Here is a 7341-nt window from a genome sequence, read left to right on the forward strand (position 1 = left end):
CCTCATCACATATTTCACTGAAAACACCTTTGCAACTTCATCAGCTGGGTCTTGTAATCTCAATTACTGCAAGAAAACACATATTTATGAAATGTATTCTGCACTTGGCCTGAGTAATAGTACTACCACTTGAATTAATATAAAAAGACTGTTGCGATTACAAACACCCAACAGATTTAAATGAAATGAGAAATTACTTTATATGTACTATTTTAATGCAGGATAATTAAAATGATGAAACATACTTAGAAAGACCATAGACATGCTGTAAAACACATTAATTCCTCACAGGATTGACGATGGAAATACAGGTGAATCACTAGGATTAATCTTAGCCTGGCTGTTAGTCTGGTCTGGAGCAGGCTAGCTGCGGAAAATAAATCACGATAGTAACTAAGTTTGAGCTGCTTTCATGCAACCGACTTGAGGCTTAAATCAGCCAGGATAACCAATTTATCCAGGCTTAATCCCTTATCATGGTTTTGTGCAATACCCCTCTGGTCTCTCACTGCAAGTCCTCGGGTTAGTAAAAAAAACAAACAAACAAAAAAATGCCGGTGTGTTGGGTGAAAAGAAGGACACAACCTCCAGGAGACGCGCACACATACACATCCATGAATTGTCTGCATGTGGCAGGTGAGAACAAGGGGAAAACATTTCTCTTGTTTTATGTGAACATGTTTATTTTGAGGGCAACCTGCCCAAAACAGGAATGTCTTTTGATATATTTTATTTAAGTTGGTAATTGTTCTATAGACGCAATATTACATTCAAGGGTGAGCTTTAAATTACTGATGGCACTTTAGTGACACAAATGGAGCGAGGCGCTTATGATGTTAAAGCACACCCTCTCGTGTAATATTGCTTAAATAGGGATTAAATAATCTATCATTAATGAAAATCTCGCAGTTATTAAAGACCAAAATATCCCTCATGAAGAGAAATTTGAGCCATATCATACTTAAGTAATCACATGAAAAAGATGATTTAAAGTTCATCTCTTGCACTTTTCTGGATAGGATGACATTGACATGGAATGTAGAAACGTAGTAAGCACTGCCATGCACTACGGACAGACAGCACTTTGACACCATGGCTTTCCCACTGTGTGGATGTCGTGGCCGAGTGGTTAAGGCGATGTACTAAAGATCCATTGAGGTCTCCCCGCGCAGGTTCGAATCCTGCCGACAACGTCTGGATGTTTTAAACACAGCCCACAGCAAGCCAGAGGGACTCTGAACGTGAGCAAACACTGCGGGAGTAGTCAGTGGCCATTTGCAGGTGCTTATCAGAAAGCATTAGCATGCACTGTGCAACCTGCGCAGGTTTGAATCACGTCAAAACCGAGCTTCCTCTACTCAATGAAGTGGGGCTTGCACTGCGAAACGGTTTGATAAAGTCAGTACTAACGTTTACTTGCGGGTTACCACAGAGCAGACAGCGCTTTTCAACACCATGGCTTTCCCCCACGCTTTCCACACCCCCCCATCGCCATGCCCTTTTTCCTCCCGTCCTGCTAACGTGTAGAACTCCTGACACAACCGCTGAGTACGGCGTGTCTTGTTTCCTTTTCCGCAGCGGATGGTGGTATAGTGGGACATAGCTTCCTTCCAAGCAGTTGACCCGGGTTCGATTACCCGGCGCCATCGCAGCTGGACTCGATCTTCCTATCTTGGCCAGAGTTTACGGACACCGTACAGATTGTTTTGTGGGACGCGGACTTGATACCCTCCCGTTTCAACAGCAATTTACAACACTCCGTTCCATGTCCACCCTGGGCGAAACACGTTCGAGTCCATCCGGCTTGCTGTGGGCTGTGTTTAAACATCCAGACGTTGTCGGCAGGATCGAACCTGGCGGGGAGACCCCAATGGATTTCTAGTCCATCGCCTTAACCATCGCCACGAAAAACCACTTGACCGGCTGTCCTGGCTGGCTCAGAAAATGGACAGTATCACCCCCTATTGCACACGCACGATTGTCTCTCTTTTACTCAACCAGAAATATTCCAACCATTTTCCATTGCTGGGGCCACGTTTCTGTTGGGTGGCGGTGTTTCTCATACTGCCCCCCCTAAGCACACACGTTTTGGAATTCATCCTTGCTGACAAAATGATATACGCTGTAGTCACGCCTTTGTTTTGTCATCCAGCCCGTGAACAAAGGAGGCTGGACTCCTAAATTAGGAAGACTTTTGTTTTTGTGACTGTAGTTTACAAGCACTGCGAGAAGCAGCATCTGGGGTTGGGGTGGGACACGCTTAGTCACGGCCTTTGTTGTCATCCAGCCGGGACAAGGAGGGCTGGACTCCTAGATAGGAAGAACTCTTTTATTTTGACTGTAGTTTACACAACAACTGCAAGGAACAGCATTCTGGGGTTGGGGGTGGGGACTACGCTGTGCAGCCTTTGTTGCGCCGCCGGGAACAAGGAGCTGGACTCCTAGTAGGAAGAACTCTTCGCTTTGTTTTTGAACGTAGTTTACATGCAAGCAGCAACTGCGAGGAAGCAGCTGCTGCCTGGTGTGGGGGTGGGGCAGGGGTCGACCCAATGGCACGGCTAGTTGTCACGTAGGAGCGAGCAAGTGGGTTGCTGCGGACGTCCAGCGGACTCAAACTGGCCACTTACATCTCTCTCTGAATGGGCTACAATAGGACCACCACGCGAGTGAACTAAATCCTGATGGAGATGCCGGGGATTGAACCCGGGGCCTCATACATGCAAAGCATGCGCTCTCCCACGAGGCTACATCCCCCCCACGTGTACTGCTTTTGAAGACATCGGAGACGCGCGGCAAACGTCAACAACAGATGGACGTGTAGTTTAACTTGCTGCTAGCTAATTAGCAAAAGTGTCCACTGGCTATAGAACCTTTGAACAACTCAACAGAGCAGAGAGGTGTAACTAAGACATCAGTCAATCTGTCGGCTGAGAAAATCTAACCAGAATTCGCAAGTGGAGTCAAGGGCAGAGGAATTGCCGTTTCATACGCTCAACTCAAGGGCCTCTAATGACGACCAACGAGTTCCATGCATTTCAAAGTGTGACCATGGGAGCCGTCAGGGGTGCATAATCTGAGGTCTGAGTTGAGAAATAGTGGTTGATGGAGCTTCATCGAATAGAGACAGCTGGGTTTATACGGCCATCTTCTCGAGACAACAAGGGTGGTCCACGGGAGACGGATCACCAGGGTGACATGGAACATGTGTACAGTTGCTGTGAAACGGGAGCGGAAATATCAAGGTCCCGATCCCACAAAAGCAATCGTAACGTGTCCTTAAACGCTGGCCAAGAAGAAGATCGAGGCCAGTGCGATGGCCGGCGGATCGAACCCGGTTCAACTGCTTGGAAGGCGGGCATGCTCAACCACATAATAAAGAAATAAACCACCAAACCATCGCACATGGGAGTTCATCAGGGTAGACATAGCTGAAGTCTGAGTTGAGAAATAGTTTGTGATGAGAGCTTCATCGAATAAGAGACAGCTGGGTTTTATACGTGATACGGCCCTCTTTATAAAATAAATAAAAAATAACGGCCATCTTCTGAGACAAAGGTGGTCACGGGAGTCAATGGTGACCATTGACACAATTTTACATTGCCTCTGACACGGGGGCAGCGTATATCAATTGAATTCCTAGTCCCCAAAGCAAATCGTACGTTCCTGTAAAACTCTTGCCACGAAGAAGCTCGAGTCCCGCTGCAAGCTCAGGCTTCTCCGTCGCCCGGTAAGAGACATCTAACCCCGGTCACCGGCTTGGAAGGCAGCTATGCTCACCACTATACCACCATCCGCTGCGGAAAATGAAAAAAATGACACTGCAGATCAGCGGTTTGTTGATCAGGAGTTTCCACAGCTAGGAGACGGGAGGGAAAAAGGGCAGGAAGAGTGGGAAAGCCATGGTGTGAACGCGCTGTCTGCTCTGTGGTACCAGCAAAGTAACTTTAGTACTAGATTTTAATCAACAAACCGTTCATTCATTGCACGCCCCACGTCATTTAGTAGATGAAGCTCGGTTTTGACGTGATTCCCCACCTGCGCCGGGTGCCCAGTGCATGCTAAGGCCTTTCTGATAAGCCACCTGAACAAAATGTGCCACTGACTACCTTACTCCCGCAGTGTTTGCTCAGGTGGGGGGGGGCTTTCAGAGGTCCGCTCTGTGTGCTTTTCTTTTGAGCTGTGTGTAAAAAATAAAACATCCAGACGTTGTCGGCAGGAATTCGAAACCTCATGCGAGGGGGAGACCCACAAGTGATTTCTATTCCCATCGCTTAAAAATAACCAACTCGGCCACGACAACCACATTTGACCAGGGCTGTCTGCTTGCTCAGAAACTTTACATATATACACCCCCTATTGCACACGCACGATGTCTCTCTTTTACTCTCAACCAGAAATAATTCCATCCACCAGTTTTCCATTGCTGGGGGCCACGGCCACGTTTCTGTTGGGTGGCGGTGTGTTTCTCATACTCCTGCTCTGCCCCCCCAAGCCTCAACACGTTTGGGAATTAGTCCTTATAAAGCTTACAAAAGGATATACGCTGTAGTCACGGCCTTTGTTTGGTCAGCCAGCCGGGAACAAAGGAGGCTGGACTCCTAGATATAGGAAGAACTCTTGTGTTTTTTGACTGTAGTATTAACCAAGCACTGCGAGGAGCAGCAGTCTGGGGTGTGGGGTAGGGAGCAGGGCGAGCATGGCACGGCAGTTATGTCACGGAGGACAGGGCAAGCAAGTGAGGAGGTTGCTATCGATACTACCATCGTACCTCAACTTGCCCGCTTCACAATCCGTTACTGGCCCTGAATTGGTCTACACTGAGAGACACCACGGCGAGTAAATACCCGTAAATCCTGATGGCGATGGCGCCGGGAATTGCACCCGGGGGGCCTCATCCAGATGGCACCTCATAGCGCTCAATACCCCGTCCCCACTGAGCTACAAACATCCCCCACCTGTACCACCAAGCCCCGCTTTGAAGACCTCTTAGACGCCGGCAAACTGCAACAACATATTAGACCGTTAGTGTCAACGTGCTGCAGGCTATTCGATGACAACAGTGTCCACTGGCGCTCGAAAACCTATTGAACAACTCAAACAGAGCAAGGTGAATACTAAGACATCAGTCAATCTGTGCTGGATAAAACTCTAACCAGAAGTTCCGCAAGTGGAGTCACAATGCAGAGGAATTGCCGTTTTTCACTACTCCAAACAAGGGACTCTAATGAAAGACCAAAGCTCGGTTTTTTGATTTGAGTCAAACCTGCGCATGTTGCCCCAGTGCATGACCTAATGCTTTCTGATAAAAGCACATGCAAATGGCCACTGACACTGACTACGCCCTCCCCTCCCCGCGAGTGTTTTGCATCATTTTAAGAGTCCCTCTGGCTTGCTTGGCATGTGTTTTAAAACACCAACGTTGTCGGCCAGGAATTTCGAACCTTTCGCGGGGACCACCCCAATGGATTTCTAGTCCATCGCCTTAAACCACTCGGCCAACGACAACCACATCTTTTAGACACGGCTTGTCTGGCTGTTTCCAGAAATGGACAGTTCAAAATCACCCCTATTGTCCACAACGCACTATTGTCCTCTTTTACTCAAAACCAGAATATGCCCACAGTTTCCATTGCTGGGCCACTTCTGTTGGCGGTGGTGTTTTCTCATAACTCTGCTGCCCTCTGCCATATCGGGGCTCTGCTCCTGCCCCCCCTAAGCTCAACAACGTTTTTTTGGAATTCAGTCCTTATAAGCTGCAAAATGATATACGCTGGTAGTCAGGCCTTTGTGCCTCAATCCACCCGTGAACAAAGGAGGCCTGGGACTCCTAAATGAGAGGAAGAACTCTTTTGTTTTTGGACGGTAGTTTACAACAAGCACTGCGAGGGAATCAGCTTCTGGGGTGGGGGTGGGGACTACGCTGGATCAGGCATTTGTTGTCATCCGCCGGGAACAAGGAGGCTGGACCCTAGATTAGGAAGACTCTGTTTGTTTTGTGACTGTAGTTTACACAGCATGCGAGGAAGCAGCATTTGGGTGGGGGTGGGGACATACGCTGTAGGTCAACGCGCCTTTGTTGTCATCCAGCCGGAACAAAGTGAGCGCTGGACTCCTAGATTAGAAAGAACTGCTTTGTTTTGTTACTGTTATGTTACACAAGCACCTGCAAGAAAGCAGCAATTCTGGGGTTCGGGGGGGACTACGTCTGTAGCACGCCTTTGTTTTCATCAGCCGGAACAAGGAGGCTGGATCCTAGATTAGGAAGAATCTTTTGTTTTTGACTGTATGTACACAAGCACTGCGAGGAAGCCAGCATTCGGTGGTTGGGGGGTGGAGCAGGGGCAAGCAATTGGCACCGGCAGTTGTCAACTAGGACAGGGGAGCAAGTGCGAGTGCGCCGAGACGTCCAGCGGACTAAACTTGACGCTTAATCCGTGCTACTCTGAATGGGGGTTACACCTGAGAGGACACCAGCGAGTGAACATAAATTCCTGAATGGAGATGCCGGGGATTGAACCGGGACCTCATACTGGCAAGCATCGCTCATCCCACGGAGCTACATCCCCCACGGTGTAACTGCTTTGAAGCACATCGAGACGCGCGGCAAACGTGCAACAACAGAAGTTGGTGTAGTTTAACTTTGCTGAGCGATTAGCAAAAGTGTCACTGGCTATAGCAACCTTGAACAACTCACAGAGCAGAGGTGTATACTAAGGACATCAGTCACTCTGTGCTGGAGAAAACTCTACCAGAATTTCCGCAAGTGGAGCTAAAGGGCGAAGGAATTTGCCGTTTGCACTACTCAACGGGCCTCAATGACGACCACGAGTTCCATGCATTTCAAAAGTTGACCATGGGAGTCGTCAGGGTGACACATCTGAGGTCTGAGTTGAGAAATAGTTTTGTCTGATACTTCATCATCGAAAGAGACAATGGGTTTTATACGGCTCATCTTCGTCCGAGACAACAAAAAGGTGGTCACGGGAGTCACCAGGGACATGGACGGGTGTAAATTTGTGTAAACGGTCTGTGATATCAGCAGTCCGCGTCACACAACAATCGTACGTGTCTGTAAACGCTGGCCAAGAAGATATCGAGTCCACGCTTGCTACGGCCGGGATGCGAACCCGGGTCCACTGCTTGGAAGGCAGCTATCTCACCACTATATCCACCATACGCTGCGGAAAAGGAAAAACACTGGGACACTGGCACGACCTTCAGCGGTGTTGGTGTCCGAGTTCCAACACGTTATAGACGGGAGGAAAAAGGGCAGGAGAGTGGGAGCAGGGTGTGAAGCGCGTTTGTCTGCTCTGTGGTAACCAAGCCGTAACGTAGTAAGAA

At 48.6% G+C, this 7341-nt stretch overlaps 1 non-coding gene across 1 annotated transcript; it reads left to right on the forward strand.

Annotated features, from left to right (window-relative positions):
• The first annotated feature begins 1111 nt into the window (after positions 1-1111).
• Positions 1112-1193, forward strand: trnaf-aaa (transfer RNA phenylalanine (anticodon AAA)). The gene has a single exon. It is a non-coding gene; the product is annotated as a tRNA-Phe (tRNA).
• The last annotated feature ends 6148 nt before the right edge of the window (positions 1194-7341 follow it).

This window comes from Larimichthys crocea, chromosome XXIII, assembly GCF_000972845.2.
Source record: "Larimichthys crocea isolate SSNF chromosome XXIII, L_crocea_2.0, whole genome shotgun sequence".
Classification (NCBI taxonomy): Eukaryota; Metazoa; Chordata; class Actinopteri; family Sciaenidae; genus Larimichthys; species Larimichthys crocea.